Raw genomic sequence first — 21,375 nt, forward strand, 5'->3', positions numbered from 1 at the left:
TCAACATTCTCTCACGCCTGGAGATTCAGGAGTCCACTCAATCACTAATTGTGCAATTTATACAACCCATGTCAGACCGGTTAGAGGCTCTTCATGCGGCCATTAGGGCCCCACAGTCCCCGGCTCCGGTAGTCTCTTCCTCTGCAGTAGTTCATCCAGCGACAGTCTCACCATCACGACTGCAGCTACCTCCACCTAGCAAGTTTGATGGCTCTCCGAAACTTTGTAGGGAATTCCTTAACCAGTGCGAAATCCAGTTTTAGCTTCAGTCGGCCAATTTCCCATCGGCCTGCACAAAGATCGCATATATTATTTCTCTACTCACTGGTCAAGCATTGGAGTGGGCATCTCCACTTTCGGAGAGAGGGGACCCAATCCTCACCAATTATGCTGAATTTGTTTCTTCATTTAGGAAGATCTTCGACGAGCCGGGCCGGACCACCTCAGCGTCCTTTGAGATCCTTGGTCTTCGGCAGGGCTTGTGTCCTGTCATTCAGTTTGTGATCCAGTTCCGTACTTTGTCTTCTGAATTGAATTAGAATGAAGAAGCCTTAATCGCTGCCTTTTGGAATGGCCTTTCTGACAGGATTCAGGATGTGCCCACAAAATTGGATGAACTGATTTCTACTTGTAACAAACTGTACTTGCAGTATAGGGAATGCTGTCTGGAGAAATCTAAGTTCGAACGTCCAAGTTTTAATTTCCAGCTAAGACCTCGGCAAGATCCCTCTTCGTCTCCACCTGCTCCAGCAACTGAAGAGCCGATGCAAATCGGTCGGCTCCCGGCTTTCGGAAGAAGAGCGTTCTCATCACCGTCAGGGGAACTTCTGTATATATTGCGGCTCTTCAGATCACTTTGTGAAGTCCTGTAAACTCTGGCTGGAAAAATCCCACTCCTAGCTTACTCCAGAGAGGTTAAGATAGGAGTTACTTTAGAGTCACGTACTGGAAAGGAGCCAACTTTGCCCATTTATTTGGAAGTTCCATCTTCTGTGCTCTTTGTTTCCGCTTTATTAGACTCAGGAGCAGCTGGGAACTTATTTTCTTCCGCTATCATCCAGCAATTTAAGATTCGGACTGTGCCCTTCGAACAGGCAATTTCTGTTATGGCGGTGGATGGGAGTTGAATCCCTGAAGGCATAATCACCTTTCAAACTACTTATCTTAGAATGAAAATAGGCTTATTACACTCCGAATATATCTCCTTTCTCGTGATTCCCAAAGCCTCTCATGATGTGATTCTCGGATTACCTTGGTTACAAAAACATAATCCAAAACTCTGTTGGCGTACTATAGAGATCCAATCCTGGGGAGAATCTTGCACCAATGCTTGTTTGGCCTCAGTTAAACCTCTGCGTTCAGTTCTTGTCTCCGAATTACCCGCAGTTTACCAGTCTTACCTAGACATCTTCAGTAAGTAAGGGGCAGATTTTTTACCACCTCACCGTGAATGGGATTGCCCGATTGATTTGGTGCCAGGTAGGACTCCTCCCAGAGGTCGAATTTGCCCGTTATCTATCCCTGAGACTCAGGCTTTGGCTGACTACATACAAGAGAATTTGGCCAAAGACTTTATTAGACCATCGTCATCTCCTGCAGGGTCCGGATACTTTTTTGTCAAGAAAAAAGATGGTGGCCTGCAACCATGCATTGACTACCGCGGACTCAATGAGATCACTATCAAAAATCGGTATCCACTTCCGCTGATCCCTGAATTGTTCGTTCGAGTGAAGGGGGCCACAGTTTTTACTAAACTTGATCTTCGAGGCGCTTATAACTTAATTAGAATCCATGCACGGGATGAATGGAAAACAGCCTTTAATACTCGGGATGGGCATAACGAGTATCTCGTGATGCGGTTTGGTCTCTGTAATGCCCCAGCCATTTTCCAAAGTTATGTGAATGAACTCTTTCGGGATCTTCTCTATAAATGCTTGGTGGTATACTTGGATGATATCCTAATATTCTCCAGAGATCTAGAGTCCCATCGTCTCCAAGTTAAGGAAGTGTTAACTCATCTGAGGAAGAATCGATTATACTGTAAATTGGAGAAATGTAACTTTGAGGTAGCATCCATTCCATTTTTAGGTTTCATCATTTCCAGATCAGAGCTACGGATGGATCCTGCCAAAGTTCAAGCTATTCGTGACTGATCAGCTCCCATGACTCTCAAAGGGATCCAATGCTTCCTTGGCTTCACCAATTACTACAGGAAATTTATTAAGACTTACTCCACCTTGGACGCACCCATCACGGCCTTGGCGCGTAAAGGAGCGCATCCCTCGAATTGGACTCCTGAAGCTGCTAAAGAGTTCCTCGGTTTGAAACAAGCTTTCATGTCTGCTCCCATTCTTCGTCAACCTGACCTTAATCGTCCATTTCTCGTGAAGGTAGATGCTTCCACAGAGGCAATTGGGGTTGTTTTATCCCAAGTTTACAAGGACAAGAAGGTCCATCCATGCGGTTATTATTCTCGAAGATTCCTGCCTGCCGAATGAAACTACACCATCAGGGAGCAGGAATTGCTTGCCATTAAGTTAGCATTTGAAGAATGGAGATATCTCTTAGAAGGATCTCAACATCCCATCACAGTATACACAGATCATGAAAATCTACTTTATCTTTAAACGGCTCAATGTCTCAATCCGTGGCAAGCAAGATGGGCTCTCTTTTTCACCTGGTTTAACTTCAGTGTTTCGTACTGTTAGAGTGCATCTAAAATCTCCAGGCACCCGACGTTTGCATAGGAATAAATATCTGCGGTTATTATCTTTATGCATTTGGAAAAAATTGGATTTGTTTCTCCAATAAGTGACTGAGTGAGTGGCACTTTATATTCCAGATTTATTTACATCTACTATCATGATTGAATTATAATAGATCTCTCTATCCACTTGTGCCTGTTTTTATTTTCTTTTTATTTCAGTATTATTAAACAGGAAATCGTATTCAAACATCACATGTTACTCCAATTATTACATCATTAATAAACAACATACAGTAGTGCTGTCCTGACTACTTTTTCTTTTAGGTTTGGTAATATGGGGTGAGGTGTATCTCTGTGTGGATAGCAGCTAAATGTATTCATGAATATTATATTAAGCATAATCCATATATTTATATACTGTATATTTATCTAAGAGCCTTTATAAGTTCTGATCGCACCTGCGATGCGATCGCATTCTCCTGATTTTCGGGCACGTGCAGGGCCTATTCTGCACGTACGCAGCACGGGAGATGTGATCGCGGTAATGCAAACGCCTCTGCCTGTAAGACAGTTCGCGGGGCAGTCAGGGGCAGCAACACAGCGTTGCAGGGGTGTGGCGACAGGAACGCAGGTGAATATGGGCCATTTTTGGGGTGGCAGTGTGATGTCACACACGGCCACTACGAGAAAAAACATGGCAGCAGCGCGTCTACCTTCGCAGCCAGGCTGCTCAGGCAGGAAACTACCCTTATTTTACTGGGTTTGCGATGCGATCGCATCGCTGGCGGCCATTAGCATGCTGGGTGGCCCCCCCAGCATGCAAGTGCTAGCAGGTGCAGTTTTGCTTTTTGAGCAAAACTGCAACTGAAGCTGAATAAGGTACTAATTGCGCCTATTTGCAAATATTTATGTTTATTTTGTATTTATACACCCCAATCCCTGCATGCCATGTACAGATACTTCACACATGGAGGGCTATGCGTAGGTTGAGAGGGAAGAGAGGAAAAGAAGAGGAGTAAAATAGCAGGAAGGGAGGGGTGAGCGAGAACATTATAGAGGGAGTTAGGATCAGGCAGGTAATGCACCCTATCAGTCTGGACATCTTACCTTAGGCTGACAGACAGGGAACTGAGCCAGTCAGGGAAAGATGCTAGACCACATTGAAGCAAAAACAATTGGTTGGAATTCTATATGTGCAAATGAAAGCTGCCTATGAGATGGAAACCGTAGAAGTGATTCCCACACTTTTATATATATAATATGTGCAATAACAATATTTACAAACCTCCCCTCTAGTGCTATCTTGTGCAAGTGACCAAAAAAATAGTATTACATTATTTATGTAACACTCACCATTTTTATTAACTTCCACTCTCATTTTATTATTTGCCATTACTTATTATTTACCCACTTTCTTCCACTACCTGATTGCCTTATTGCGTCACCTTATTGTATGCTAGCCAAATCTCCCACCAGGCACACCAACCCTCTTACCCACCACTCTCTACTGCTAGAGTCTCCCACTGTTACTCTTGTCTCATACCAGTCCACTCTGCCTGCTCTCACCTACCGCCCCCCCTCCCCCCCCCCACCCCCAATGCATCCCACTCACCACGGCGCACCTTAGCCAATGTTATCCACATCTCCCTTGTACCCTCCCTCCCATTCTCCTGTGCCCTCTGGAAAGCACACTAACTCCCCGCTATTATGACCTCTTCATTTCCCACTCACTTAACCTTCTTGCCATCACTGAAACCTGGCTCTCCTCCTCTGACACCGCATCCCATGCTGCTCTCTACTATCAGGGCCTCTCCTTAACCACTACATTAGACCTAATAACCGCCAAGGCAGTGGAGTAGGCATCCACTTATCGCCTAACTGCATCATTGATCAATTACCTGAGCCCTTCCTTTCTTTCTACACCTTTGCAGTCCACTCTATCCATTTCTTCTACCCCATTCACTTCTGTATTACGGTCATCTATATCCCCCCAGTCCCTCCTCCCAATTCCACAAATCTTCGCTGCCTGACTTCCCTACTTCCTCACCTCTGACCTCTCCTCTATCATCCTCAGCGACTGCAGCATCCCTACTGACATCATCAACACAGCGTCCACAATCTTATTTCCCTTCACCCATCTTTGCACTCTCTCTGACCTATCCAACCATCATCTACTTTCCTTCACTCTCTCATCTCCTCCACACCTCCTCATGCCCAAATTCACCATCACCAGATGCAATTTCGAGACTCTCAACCCCGCTGTCCTGTCCTCCCTCGATATTCTCCTCTCCCATATCCACCATGGCCAGCTCTAACCATGTGGCCTCATTATACAAAAACAGCATCCTCAACTCCACTGTAATTCCTGTTGCCCCATCTCCTCTGCCTTCCTCTGCCATTCCAAACCCTAATACTTGTGTACCGCAAAGCACCTCTGGAGAAAATCTCGCTCTCTGGTGGACTTACTTCACTTCAAGTTCATCCTCCCTTTCTGCAGTTCCAAGCTCTCACTCACCAAGCAATCCTTTTTACAATCACTCATCTCCTCTGTCTTCCAATCCCCATCACATCTTGCATACTTTCAACACTCTTCTTCAACCCCCTCTGTCATCCTTTCTCACTGCCACTGACTTTGCCTCCTTCTCTTTAAAATTTGAGGTAATTTGTCACAAAGGTGGTCATACCGAGTTGTTCGTTCGCTGCCGATTTTCGCAGTGCAGCGATTAAGTAAAAAAATGGCAAAAATGTGCATGCGCATGGTACGCAGCGCGCATGCGCTAAGTACTTTCACACAAAACTTTGTAGATTTACACAAGCTCGAGCGACGTTTGTTCATCGCTCGAGTGATCGTAGTGTGATTGACAGGAAGTGGGTGTTTCTGGGCGGAAACTGCCCGTTTTCAGGGAGTCTGCTAAAAAACGCAGGCGTGCCAAGTAAAAATGCAGGAGTGGCTGGGGAAACGGGGGAGTGGCTGGTCGAACGCAGGGCGTGTTTGTGACGTCAAACCAGGAACTAAACGAACTGTGGTGATCGCAGTCTAGGAGTAGGTCTGGAGCTACTCAGAAACTGCAGGGAATTATTTAGTAGCACTTCTGCTAATCTTTCGTTCGCTATTCTGCTAAGCTAAGATACACTCCCAGAGGGCGACGGCCTAGCATTAGCAATGCTGCTAAAAGCAGCTAGCGAGTGAACAACTCGGAATGAGGGCCAAATTCTCTTTCCATCTCTCCTCTGCAGCCCCACCCTCCATTCTCTCCCTCCAGCCACCCCACAATGTGCTCTATTGTTCCACCATGGGCAATGAAGTCCACGCCCTCATCTTATCCTCTCCACCACCACCACATCCTCCTACCTTGCTCATCTCTTCAACTTATCCTTCTCCAACTACATCTTTCTCTTCCCATGCAAACACACTTTTATCTCACCTATTCACCCATACTCACCAACTAGCTACCGCCCCATTTCTCCATTTCGCCTTAAAATTACTTGAGCACCTTGCCTACAGCGGTGTCCCCAACTATCACACTGACTCCATCCTTGATCCTCTCCAATCTGGTTTTAGCTCATTACACTCCCTGGTCAAAGTCACTAATAACCTATTTTTGGCCAAATACAGGGACCACTTCTCTCTGCTCATCCTCCTGGTCCTCTCTGCAGTCTTTGCACTGTAGATCACCCTCTCCTTTTCTGCACGCTTCAGACCATTGGCTGGTTCACCTCTTCAGCAACCACTCCTCTAAATCTGCTTCTGGCTCCAACTCACCCCAATACGTCCTTCCCGTTGGCATCCCACAGGGTTCTGTCCTTGGTCCTCTGTACTTCTCTCCGTACACCTCTCCCCTGGGAAAACTGATCTGTTCCTTCGCCTTCAATACCACCTCCATGTTGATGACATGCAACTACAGTATACCACTCTTCTTGTGACCTCTCCCGTTCCGTCCCCTCAGGTTTCTAGCTGCTTCCCTGCCATCTCCTCTTGTATGTCCGAGTGCTCTATGAATGTCTACATAATCAATACGAAACTTATTATCTTCCCCCACCCAAAGTCTACCCCTCCAAATACCTCTATCACTTTTGACAACACCATCTTCACCCCTGTTCTCCAACTCCAATGCTTGGGTGTCACGCTTGACTCCTCACTCTCCTTCACTTCACAATATCGCTCGCATCAGGTCCTTCCTCTCACAGAATGCCACTAAACCTATTATCCATTCACTGATCGTTTCTTGGCTTGACTACTACAACCTTCTCCTCACTGACCCATCTGCTCCCCTCTAATATGTTCTCAACACTGCTGCTAGATTTACTGTATCTTCCTCTCCCGCTGTTCCACATCCACCTGTCCCCTCTTTCAAAACCTGAACTGGCTCCCTTTCCCCTACAGAATCCTCTCCAACTCCACTACTCCCTATATCTTCATTCTGATCTCCCTATGTACTCCCTCCCTCCTTTTCCAGACATTCAATAATCTATTCACCAGGTGGCTTGCCTCACCCTCCTGCACCAGCCATCTCAATCTCACAACCTCCCTGCCCTCAGATCCCCATTGACTTGCTAAAGCCTCATGTCATCTATCTGTCTCTCTGACCTTAGATTGTAAGCACCTAAGAGCAGGGTCCTCTTTCCTCCTGTTTTTTCAACCTTCTTCTCTTGCACTTCTAGTACAGCCCTCACCTAGGCACTGTCCGTTTTCGAGAATTCAGCCTAATTGTAGCTGATCATCTCTTCCATCGGCTCTTAACCTGTTAGTGTTGCTGTTACTATTGGTGACAGGTTTCTAACTTCACCGCTCAGTTTGCTTACTAATGGTATTGTGTACTGAGTGCTAGCTATTACTTGTGTTCTGTTTATGCTTTGGCTACTGTAATGTTCTGTTTTAGCCTGTTCTGTCTTATTATTTGCAGTATGTACAGTGCTGCAGACCACTTGTGGGACCATATAAATAAAGTATAATAATCCTACTACTAACTCTCCTTGTTCCCTACCTCTTATCCTCTGATGGTGGTCACAATCTCTTTGCAGCTGTGTTGCATTCCTCCTCGCTGATGATGTCTGGCCGGACATTGCTGGTTAGGAGGAATGCCGCACAACCACAAGGAGATTGTAACCACCACCAGAGAAAAATAGATAGGGAACAGAAAGAGTTAGTAGTAGGATAGCTGGGTCCACAACATTGAGCAAATGCACATCTCAGTCAAGCTCCCATAATAACCAAGAAAGGCTATAAACATTGGTTTTATTATCATTTATATATTTATTACTTTATACATTTTGTGTCAGTATTGCATTATCATTATCCTTTATTTATATGGCATCAAATGGGATCCGAGGTGCCCAATTACAGAGTTCATAAATAAATAAATAAGCAGAACAAGAAAACAGTGATACATAACATATGTACAAGTGCTCGTGTGTTTCTTTTATAACTTGGAGTGAAGCTGGTGCCCATCACCGTTCCAACCTTCTGGAGATAGAAATCCTTCTTAAATATAAAGTAATTGTTGGAATAGATAAACTAAATAGCTTCAACCCAAAAAAATCCTGTAATTTCCTATTCATGCCAATTTTGTCCAAAAATTTGGTGACTGTCCTGATACCACCTTGGTGTTCGATGATCGTATACAATGAACTAAAATGAACTGTTACCATCAGTATACCCTCCTTCCACTGGACTGTATTAAAAAATGTATTTTTTTTAATGTCACTTAGGGGAACATTTACTAAGCAGTGATAAGAGTGGAGAAGTGAGCCAGTGGAGAAATTCACCATAAACTAATCAGCCGCTCTGTATCATTTTATAGTATGCAAATTATAGATGTTACTTCAGTGCTGATTGGTTGCCATGGGCAACTTCTCCACTGGCTCACTTCTCTGCTCTTATCAATGCTTAGTAAATGTTCCCCTAAAAGAGGCTGTACATACAAGTCTATGAACAAATTATTTGTGTCAGAGTACACCCTGGAGATAATAGGTGTTCTAAGGGGATGTAGGGGGTCATTATGGACTTTTGGAAGGGATGTGGTCAGCATCCCAACAGTCACAATACCGTCAGCGGTATACCGACTGTCAGAAACCCAACACATTCCTCTGGTTAGTATTAAGGTTAGAGTTAGGTTGCGGGAGAGGGGGCTAGGTGAAGGGTAATGTTAAGGGTTACAGTACTAACCAATTTACCAAAATGTGTGAAGATTATAATATAACAGTCGGGATGCCAATGTCGATATTTTGAACACTGTCATCCCGACTGTCAGTATCCCATACCCAACCCCTTTCGCAATCATGTATGTCACTGGAAACATAGGTTCTAAGTTTACTATGAATTTTTCTTCTCTCTCTCCCAATGTGCCTTACTTATTGTTTGTTAATCAAATCCTGCAACTTACTAATGCTGCTTTCACATCGCATAACCTGCTTTTGAAACGGTTCTTTAAACGGTTCTTAAAACGGGTCTGAGCAGTTAAACCCCCTTCACATCGCATGTTGTAACCAGTATATTACCATTTCATTACCGTTTTGGTACCTTTCACACTGAACCCGTTTCACTCATAGAAAACAGTGGTTGTCATTATAAATGGACTTTTCTGGCCCACACATTATTAATAATTATTAATTAATGGATTATTAATAATTTGGATAGTCGTACGATGGAACCCAGCAGCTTGAAGCATTTTAACCATGTTTTTATATATGAGTGCATCCTTGACTGTCCCAGTTATTTGTCTGTAGATTTCCTCATCCCCTCTGATTCTTAGCAGCTCCCTCACCTCTTCATCACTCCAAGTTGCCAGTGTATAATATATTTGCAGTAAGAAAACGCTTCTAAACCCACTCTCATGTGTCTGATGTGTTTTTCCTCCAGCTTCCTGCTTCTGCCTGGTAACATCACACATGGAGACAGCCTATCACCTCCTGTGGCTTGGAAATACCGTTTCAGAGCCTTTCACACTGCACAGTGAAACGGTTCTGAACCGGGTAGGACCCTGCTTTTTAACCGTTTCAAAATACCAGTATTTTGAAAACGGTAAATTCAAGGTGGCCCTTTCACATCGCAGCTAGAACCGTTTAGGAAGGCTGAAAAATCGGCAATTTACCGGGTTAAAGCTGCGGTGTGAAAGGGGTATTAAATATTGTCAAACCTTAGTTTATTATAGTAGCTCTAACCTTTAACTGTTTTATAATTTTGGCCTCATACATTATTCTATCCATCACCACCTTCCCTCCACCTTTATCGGTGGGTTTAATCACTAAATCAATCATAGATTTTAAATTATTAAGGGCTGACCTTTCTTTATATGTCAAAAATACTGTTTTATGCATTCTAGCTTTAGGATATCATCCCGCATCAAAGAGCAAAAAGAATCCAAAAAGATTTATTTACATGAGCTACAAAAAACATGGATTTAGGGGGTCATTCCGAGTTGATCGCTCGCTAGCAGCTTTTTGCAGCGCTGCAATCAGGTTAAATCCTGGCAAAACCGCGCATGCGTATGCACGGCAATGCGCAGGCGTGTCGTACGGGTACAAAGAGGATCGGTCCTGGGCGATGGATTTAGCAAATAATCCATTCGCACAGCCGATTGCAAGGCGGTTGACAGAAAGATGGCGTTTGTGGGTGTCAACTGACCGTTTTCTGGGAGTGTTTGGAAAAATGCAGGCATGTCCAAGCGTTTTCAGGGCGGGTGTCTGACGTCAATTCCGGGAACAAAAAGACTGAAGTGATTGCAGCGGCAAAGTAAGTCCAGAGCTACTCAGAAAGTGGAAAAAACTTTTTTGTGCAGTCGGCTGAAAAAGCGTTTGCACACTTGCAAAGCGAAAATGCACTCCCCCATAGACGGCAACTATCTGATCGCAGCACAGCAAAAAGTTGCTAGCGAGCGAACAACTCGGAATGACCCCCTTAGGCCAAGGGCTGGCGGCAACTGCCTCCACTGGAATTACAGCTCCCTCTAATTTATATATATATATATATATATATATATATATATATATATATATATATATATACGTATATACTGTATATATTGAATGTTTCCTAATGTACAGTACTTATGAAGGTCTATGAAAGTTTCAAATGTATTCATAGAAGGGGCATATTTAAAACCCTTCTCCAAAACCAAGGTTTCAACCCTAGAGAGGACACGTGAGCTTATAATTTTTTTTTACTTTTATTATTATTTATTTATTATTTATTCCTATGTAATTCATTACTTATCTGTGTAGCCTCCAACCTCTCTTTTTGTTTATTCCTCTTTTCCTTGTTTTTTATTTTTTATTTTTCTGCTTAGTAATCCCAGTTGCTGTTGACAGCTGGGCAGTTAAGATGGTGCTTTGTCCCTGAAAATAGGCCGTTCCCGAAAAATCCCATTGAAAGGTCCAGGCCCCTTTTTGTGAGGACCACTGCAGATAACTTGGGCTAGCCAGAACAAGACAAATTCTGAAACAGACCTTGCTTTAAAATGCATGAACATAGAAACAGTAACAGAGCAGTCAGTGCGTGCACCAGAGCAATGACGTGCAGTGAAGTAAATGCCTGGGGAGGCACTGGCTAAACTCGCTAACCGCACAGCGGGAATTGCTCAGCTACTAGTCACACTCCTGCACTGGTCAGCATACCAATGCTGGTATCCTGGCAGCGGAATGCCATGCGGGTGGGTGGCGAGCGCAACATGCCCCTTGCGGGCTTTCTGCGCTAGCCACACTGCGGGCACAGGCTCTATTCTCCCTCTATAGGTGTCATGGTATGGTGCCCCTTTTCGGGATCCCGGTGTCTGTGTTGTGACCACCGAGATCCCAACAATCGGTATGCTAACCACATACCCACCCACCCCTTTTCCAGCCCGCTTCTTGGCCCCGCCCCCTTCTGCCCCCCACTTCAGCCACTTTGTTATTGTCAATGGGAGGCAGCGCTCTCGCTGCCTCCCACAGAGATTTGGTTGCATTTTCATGCTAACAATTATTAGAATAATACAAAGTAGGATCTTTGTATTATTTTAATCATTATAACAGGGGAGGCACTGCCTCCCCTGCCTCCACTGACTGCACGTCCCCGCACCAGAGTCATTACAAAATGCATACAAATATATAAGATGTAAGAGCATGGACATGTTTTCCTATACATTTATAAATGTAACAGTCAGTGTTTAACATATCAAACTATATATCCGTAAAGCATTACTCTGCAATTCAGATTTTCATACATAAGCACTTACCTTATCCATTATTATAAAAATGTTAATGTCAATAGCCAGTGCTTAAAGTGGTCCGAGAGAGGTGGGGGAACTCACCCCCCCCCACCCCCGTAGGTGCCAGGGCCACACCTTAGCCCCTCTCACTATGAAGATGCCACACCCACAGCCCCTCCCACCTGTTGTCACACCCCTGGCCTCTCCCCTCAAGAGAGCAATGTAACAGCATCACTCACCCTGTCATTGTATAATAATCAGTTTATGATATAATTGCAGAGTGAGTGATGCTGCTACATTGCTCTCTTCCACCCAATATTGTTCTCTTTAGCAAGGCCAGCAAACACATGAAATGGCAGATGCTCACAGTGTAAAATTATTTATTATATGTCATGTGAAGGTAAAATTACATATAGTGCATACAATATGAAACATACAGGTATGTGGTGATACAGGTTAAAAAAAAACCCAGAGGACTGTCCACTGCTTTAACCTGTATAATCACATACCTGTATGTTTAATATTGGAAAGAGAAAGAGACAGACAGAGACACAGAGAGAGAGAGAGAGAGACGGAGAGAGACACAGAGAGAGAGAGAGAGAGAGAGAGAGAGAGAGAGACGGAGAGAGACACAGAGAGAGAGAGAGAGATACAGAGAGAGAAAGAGAAAAAGAGAGAGAGAAAAAATGAGTAAGAAAAAGAAAAAGGGGTTAGGTCTGCTTACCCGCTTATATATGTGACACATGCACACACAGGAACGAGGCGGCACTCTCCGGATTTCAAATAGAAAGTAGTGTATTCAAAATTTAATCTCAAAGTGCAAAGTACATAACAGGTACAGACGTTTCAACACCGCACAGGGAGTTTTTTTCAAGATACAAATGCTGCAAATTTTGTTATTTGCAGCATTTGCACCTTGAAAAAAACTCCCTGTGCGGTGTTGAAACGTCTGTACCTGTTATGCACTTTGCACTTTGAGATTACATTTTGAATACACTACTTTCTATTTGAAATCCGGAGAGTGCCGCCTCGTTCCTGTGTGTGCATGTGTCACATATATAAGGGGGTAAGCAGACCTGACCCAGGGAACCCATCTTTCTCTATTATACATCCTGGATGGCACCCCAGTGGATGTTCATATTTACATTGAGTGCCAGCTATATATGACTTTATATATAACACTGTGTCGGCGGCGCTCAGGAAATAAGGACATTCATGTACAGGTGTAAGCTTCAACGTTTCGAAGGTTTAATCCTTCGTATATATGTGTCTGTATTTATATAATCTTACACTGTGAGCATCTGCCATTAAATGTGTCTGCTGGGCTGGCTAAAGAGAAAAATAATGGGTGGAAGAGAGCAATGTAGCAGAATCACCAACAGAGTTTTTCTCAGTTGTATTGTGTCCAAATATATGAAATATATATTAACATAGGCAGTTGAGATGAGTTATAAACTTACAAATAAATACCTGTATATAATATGCAATTGCTTTGGTTGTTTTTTTTTTATTACATGTGATGTGCAGCAGCAGTGTGATTGAATCCGTCTCCGGCTGTCCCATCCCCTTTACGTCAGCGTGGCTGGGTACTTAGGGGTACATTTACTAAGCAGTGATAAGAGCGGAGAAGAGAGCCAGTGGAGAAGTTGCCCTATCAACCAATCAGCAGCTCTGTATCATTTTGTAGTATGCAAATTATAGATGTTACTTCAGTGCTGATTGGTTGCCATGGGCAACTTCTCCACTGGCTCACTTCTCCGCTCTTATCACTGCTTAGTAAATGTTCCCCTTAGAGTCAGGGCAGCTCCTCTGCTCCCTTTAGCTGCAGATGTGCAATGTCATTATTTCCGCCGCCGGCAGAGGGTCTGAAGGAGGCAGGTCACGCTAAATCAATCATTCCTTCTTTAGCGCCACCCACCACCACATCATTGATATCGGTGGCCACGGTGCCGCTGGGCAGCGCATGGGGAGGCCCGGAACTTGAAGCCAGCCTCAGCTTCCTATTGATTCTTTCCGGCTGTCCCTAACCCGGGACTTGAAGCCGCCTCAGCCTGAGCCTTCTATTTTCCTATAGTCCTCTCGGCGCTGCCTGTGTGGCTAGTTTAAGTGATTAGTGTTCTGCCTCCAATTAGAAGAGCCGGAACACAGTTCTACCTTGTTCTGGCCTGATTTAACCTCTGCCCACACCCTTTTTTCACTAGTAACACCCCAGCAGCATTAACACCCACACTCCTTATTCATTAATAACACCCCTAGCAGCACAGACACCCCACATTAACTAATAGGATCCCAGCTACACCCTTCCCCACCCTTCATTCACTAACAACTCCCCAACCTCAGAATATCACTCATAAACCCATAAACTTGTAATATGTTTGCCGCACCCACACCCTCCCCTCCACTCACTTGCTTGCTGATGTATGCTAGTGTGGGCTGCTGTATGATCCACAGCCAGAGGAGAGGGTCCCGTCATTGAGGAGGAACCGAATGAAGAGGTAGACGCTGGGCAGGCACTGCTGTCTGCATGGCCGCTCTTAACTGCATGCAGCACAGCGCGGTCCTCATGTCTGTCTGTCTGCCCCGCTCCTCTGCACAGCTGCGCGCCACGGGAATAAGACGAGGCGTCGCTCCGTGACGTTATCGCGTCTTATTCCCATCATGCCACTGAAAGGAGGAGGTGGGCCATGTCCCTGTAGTGCGCCCACCTACCCGAGCAGCATCTATTGTTATGGGCGGGCCGGGCTGCACACACTGGGACCACAAACTACACCAGGCAGCCGCAGAGCTGCCTGTACAGATAGCTGCGGAGATCGGACAAGGTGGGCTGGCGGAGGCGGAACGCGTTCCGCCTCCATACACAAGTGACGGAACGCATTTCCACCCCGTTCCGGCCCACTTTAACCCCTGTCAATAGCTGAAGTTGACACTTTGGCACTTAGAGATGGATAGTTATTTCCCTAAAGATTAAGCTTTTATAAACTAAATGGTACCTAGCTTTAGTATTTAAGAGGAACATTGACAGCTGGGATCTAAGGATAGTGATGTAAGTTGTAACATAGAAAGAGAGCTCCATCTCGACTTTCCATGCAATCAAGTACTGTAGTTTGCCTTTTTTCTATTGCTTCAACACAGTGTTTATTGGACAGTGACAAGTGTTGGCAAGGTCAGACTGGCCCACAGGGGAAATCTCCAGTGGGCCCTATTGCCTGAAAGCCCTACCCCTTCCTCTAATGTCAGGTTCCAAACAGTGTACTCAAATGATACATTATTACTCTATTAGAGGGTCAATTAAATGGTCTGAATGGCTGTCCAAGCCTTTGTTGGAGCTGCCCATGCCCCTTAAGCATGGACCCCCACAACTGCATCCCCCCGGTGGGCCCTTCATGCCCCAGTCTATCACTGAGTGTTGAATAGCCTTTGTTTTTCCTTAGCAAGACTTCCATAGCTATACAGTGAATGAGTCGATAGCTTCAAATAACAGTTGGGTTTCCTAGGGGATTACCCTAACAAATTTGGTTTACTTGTAGTAAGATAAAATATTACTGTATTCTTAATGTTTTGCACATGTAGCTGCGGGACATGTTTTCTAGTTCTAATATGTTTGTTGCTTCATTGGAGTTGGTGCCGCTGGGACATAGGCAACACCATCTTGCCCAGTATCAACTGATCTCGGCTCCTCCAAACCAGGTCCTAACACATGACTCCTGCCTCCTATCCGCAGCCAGGACACCCTATTTAAGTTTCTCCAGGCCCATCCTTCATTGCCAATGCAACATCTTATGATCGTGTCTGTTCCCTCTGTCCTCAGATTTCAGAGATCTCCACAGTACTGCTACCACCTGCTATTGTGTTCATTTCAGTTCCAGCATGTCCTGCTGCATTCTGCAATCACCCCTATATTTACAGCGGTGCACTACAGGTCCCGATTTGTTCCCGTTGTTGTGGTGCACTACAATACTCAGTCTGTTCCTGTTGTAATTGTGTACTACAAGTCTCAGTTTGTTCCTATTGTACTGATGCACTACAATCCCAGCCTGTTCCTGTTATGTTGTATGTTGTTGCATTACAAGTCTCAGCTGCTCCTGCTGTAGCAGTGTGCTACAAACCCAGTCTGCTTCTGTTGTGTCAGTGCACTACAGATCCCAGCCTGTCACTGCTGACTTGTTCAGCCAGGTTCTCTACATTATACTATTGCCTTCCAGTTGAGTCGCCCACAGTATAATCTGAGCATAAGACTGTTACAGCTATTCCCCAAGGTGTGGGTAATCATCGTCCTGCTCAGTCTAGCTTTCTCCTGTACTTGCAGTAATCAGTCTCCATTAATGAATTCTTCCTGCTGGGCCATTCCCTCTTTTGTACTGCAACCTGAAATACTCACCAGTCTTCTAGCACTGTTCCAACTCCTGGTCATCCTCAATTGTGCCATTAGCTCTGCTGTGCAATATACGGTAAGGAGTGCCCACTAGTACCTAAGCACTCTGCTGTTCATCAGGTGTTCTAGTTCCCTGAGAGCTTCTCTTGATCCTGCTCCACCTGTTGTGACACCATCATCTTAAGCACTCATACCAAATCACCTTTCAACATCATTGGACACCCCAGCAACTGTACTGATCATATTTTGCAGACCTACTGGTAAACAGAGACAGTTGCTGTCTTTTAACCTATATCCTGTTACTAATAAATATTTGCTTTTTATGAAGCGTAGCCTGCTCAAACCTCCTAATTTTCTCCATACACCCTTCAGCTGTAATAAATCCTTGGTCCCTGCTATAAATCCAAACCAATCACAGATCCTGACAGGTAGAGTCAGTTCTCTGTGATTTGTCTCTGTGAAGTTTGTCTGTGAATGTCATAGTAAAATAAGGAACAGTAACCACTTATTTTTTTGTGCATGTCTACGGAGAGTGAGGGAAAATAGCTGTTACTGGCTGCAAAGTGCGTTTACCCGGCCATTCTGAAGGAGCTTTGCTGTGTAAAATCTAAAAGGACGTGTTCTTATCCAAAAGATCATCCATACACGTGATTTGGCCAACTTTGATCATTTTGATGACCCAGCAATTAAACAGTTACTATATCTACTTTATCATATTTTGGTACAATAAGTAAATTGTAGCTCTACTTTAACAGAATTTAATGAAGGCATCATTTTCATACAGTGACATCGAAAAACACAATGCCACCGCCCTGCAAGCCATAACTTTCTTATTTTCCATAACAAGGTCTTTCTGTCACTTAAAGCTAACGGAAGCAAAGTGAATATTGTGATGTTCTATTAAAAATGACATTTTTAATAGATACAGATGAGTCCACGGTTATCTTGACTAGTTTTCTGCGCCTAGTCACAACATGACTTATTAGCATAAACCCTTCATCTATTGTTCTCAACTGCAATACAATACAGAGAACAATACAGCAGGGGATTAAATCGTTACAGCAGGGGATTAAGTCCGATTGGCCAGTCTCAGTTAATCTTATTAAAGGTCAAGCTAAATGTGGACCCATCTGTATATGTACTGGGCGGGATGTTCTAAAGGAAAAACGCACTAAAAACTACAGATGAGCGGGATCGGTTTTACTCGGATTTACCTGATTGGCTCAATTGGTTAGCCAATAAGAAAAATCCTAAAAAAAAAGAACTTGCAATAATACTGGCGTTAAGAACCGAATAAATCCGAACCCGCTCATCTCTACTAAAATCCCTGTTTTCTGGGTTCCTACCACCTTTCCATATGTACTAAGCCCTGCATCCCGGGGCTTTGCTGTGTAGGGTAATGCCAGCAGGCCTATGGGCTTCTTTGCACATTCAGCCCTGAGGGGGGTCCCTCACAGCACCACCGCCATACACAGACAGGCTACCGGGTCATAAACCCGGAAGTCTAGTAACTGACATTGATCGCTAAGAACAGCTCTTATTGGAAGAACTGTCCTTTACGATAATAACCAGTTATAATCAAATGGTGATATCATTGCTGTAACATTCAGTATTTGGGAAGGGTTATTACTCCTGAAAACAATAATATTGCTTATGCTACGTAATAAGGCTGACACAAATATCTTTGAGATTTGTGTTTAGTATGAAGTATAGTCAGAAAACTCCCCTGTGACTTGTAAACACTTATATAGAGGACTGGTATATTATCTCTGTTATTTTCTTTATGATATTGTCAACATAAACATTAGGTTACTGCACTTTTCATTTGAAGCTATAGATATGTTGTAGCTTTGGGACAAAGATCCGCTTGCAGTATACTGCTCTTTCACTACCATGCTTCCTACAGAGATATATGTGATTGTTTGGCAACCTGTAAACTCTGCATTCTAAAGGCATCTTCATGAAGAATTCATAGGAGATTGTGAGTGCATACTGTGCCATCTAATTACATTATTCCAATAATGTACTAAATTAAAAGGGTTCTTTGATCCTAGCATAAAAAAATAGATGGATAAAAGGAAAATGCTTAAGTGAAAGCAGAATACATTTATGGTGATTAATTAAAAAAAGAGATGCTATTACAGATACTAATTGTGCGCTGAAGGTAAATCATAGTAGACGTTTCAGCACAACAGATCAATTTATTTGCCACACGAACACCACAGTGTATGCAGATAGATAGATAGATAGATAGATAGATAGATAGATAGATAGATCGTTCGATAGATAGTGTACTAAGCTCCTGAATGTTTAGCATTTTAGGGTTAATGCATTTGGTATTAATTTGGTGTGCAAGAGTCAGGTCCGGCTCTACCATTAGGCAGCTGCCTAGAGAGCCAGGATCTGGGGGGACAGCCTAGAGTCTGCTTATCACAAAATGAAGGCTGACTCTGAAAAATGCATTCTTGTTAAACCTAATGCAGATGGCAGCTGTTGAACTTATATGAACTTCTAAGATGCTAGCTCAACACTTTCACCCGATGGGCTTGAAAATGGGTACTGGTGTGTGGTATGGGAAGTGGGGGGAGCAGTCTAAAGTCCCTAGCAGGGATGCTTTTAAATTTCCGGCAGTCGGGATCCTGGCGGTCAGGATACCGACGTCTGACAATGCCGACAGCTGGAATCCCGACTTACAAAGGTTATTAATACTTGTAGGCGTCCGCGACACCCATAGAGTGGGAATAAAACCAGTGGTGAGCGCAGCGAGCCTGCAAGATTACTCACTGCACTCACCCCGCTGCCGACATACTGACGGCCGGGATGCCACTATCTGTATACTGACACCTGGCATTCCAACTGTCGGTTTTACATACTGATCCCAGTGTGCATACTTAGATTGCTATCTGTTTTTTCTTGAATCCCTACATTAACCAGATAAATGACACACAGCACTGTAGAAGGGGCACAGCTTTATTTTAGAGATGAGCGGGATCGGTTCCCTGAGAACCGAACCCCGCAGAACTTCACTACCCGAGCCCAGATCCGGGCCTGGCTCGTGTTTTCCCATCTGACTCAGAAACCAGAACAAGGCAAAATGTCATCATCCTGCTGTCGGATTCTCGTGGGTTTTGGATTCCAAATAAGGAGCCGCGCGTCGCCGCCATTTTCACACCAGTCCCGGAGAGTATAACGAGAGGACGTGTCTCCATCCTCAGTGTCTATGCAGGAGGGAAAGTGGGGTGGCGATTCCAGTTCTGTCCTGTGCTGCTCAGTCCAGTGTAGTGTCTTGTGCTGCATCAGTCCAGTAACAGTGGTGGTGTCCTCTGCTGCCATATGTCCAGTGCTGCTGTATAAGTCCATTCCAGTGGTGCTGTGTTGTGCTGCATTAGTGCAGTGGTGGTGTCTTGTGCTGCATCAGTCCAGTAACAGTGGTGGTGTCCTCTGCTGTCATATGTGTGGTGCTGCTGTATAAGTCCAGTCCAGTGGTGGTGTCTTGTGCTGTATTAGTCTAGTCACAGTGATGGTGTCTTCTGCTGCCATATGTCCAGTGCTGCTGTATAAATCCAGTCCATTGCAGTGGTGCTGTGTTGACCTGCATCAGTCCAATGGTGGTGTCCCTATTCTGCTATATAAGTCCAGTGATACTGCCGTATATGTCCAGTGATACTGCCGTATATGTCCAGTGATACTGCCGTATATGTCCAGTGATACAGCCGTATAAGTCCAGTGGTACTGCCGTATAAGTTCAGTGATACTGCTGTATAAGTCCAATGATACTGCTCTATATGTCCAGTGATGATGCTGTATAAATCCAGTGATACTGCCATTTATGTTCAGTGGTACTGTCATATAATTGCAGTGATACTGCCGTATATCTCCAGTGGTACTGCCGTATAAATCCAGTGGTACTGCCGTATAAATCCAGCCCAGTAATACTGCCATATATGTCCAGTGGTACTGCCATATATGTCCAGTGATACTGCCGTATAAATCCAGTCCAGTGGTACTGCCTTATAAGTCCAGTGATACTGCCATATAAGTCCAGTGATACTGGGTATATGTCCAGTGATACTGTCGTATATGTCCAGTGGTACTGCCGTATAAATCCAGTGATACTGCCGTATATGTCCAGTGGTACTGCAATATAATTCCACTGATACTGCCGTATATGTCTAGTGGTACTGATGTATAAATCCAGTGGTACTGCCGTATATGTCCAGTGGTACTGCCGTATAAATCCAGTGATACTGCCATATATGTCCAGTGGTACTGCCGTATAATTCCAGTGATACTGCCATATAATTCCAGTGGTACTGGCATATAAATCCAGTTATACTGCCGTATAAATCCAGTGGTACTGCCGTATAATTCCAATGATACTGCCGTATAATTCCAGTGATACTGCTGTATAAATCCAGTCCAGTAGTACTGCCGTATTAGTCCAGTGGTACTGCCGTATAATTCCAGTGGTATTGCCATATTAATCCATTGGTACTGCCATATAATTCCAGTGATACTGCCGTATAATTCAAGTGGTACTGGCATATAAATCCAGTGATACTGCCGTATATGTCCAGTGATACTGCCATATATGTCCAGTGATACTGCCGTATAATTCCAGTGGTACTGCCATATAATTCCAGTAGTACTGGCGTATAAATCCAGTTATACTGCTGCATAAATCCAGTGGTACTGACGTATAATTCCAATGATAATGCCTTATAATTCCAGTGATACTGCTGTATAAATCCAGTCCAGTGGTACTGCTGTATAAGTCCAGTGGTACTGCCGTATAAATCCAGTGATACTGCCATATAATTCTAGTGGTACTGCAATATAAATCCTTGGTACGGCCGCATAATTCCAGTGATACTGCTGTATAATTCTAGTGGTACTAGCGTATAAATCCAGTGGTACTGCCGTATAATTCCAGTGATACTGCTGTATAAATCCAGTCCAGTGATACTGCCATATAATTCCAGTGATATTGCCATATAATTCCAGTGATACTGCCGTATAATTCCAGTGGTACTGTTGTATAAGTCCAGTGGTACTGTCCTGTTCTGTATAATATTCACTCCATTTAAAGGGGTTATTAATATTTAATCCAAATA

This window comes from Pseudophryne corroboree, chromosome 3, assembly GCF_028390025.1.
Source record: "Pseudophryne corroboree isolate aPseCor3 chromosome 3, aPseCor3.hap2, whole genome shotgun sequence".
NCBI classification, from domain to species: Eukaryota; Metazoa; Chordata; class Amphibia; order Anura; family Myobatrachidae; genus Pseudophryne; species Pseudophryne corroboree.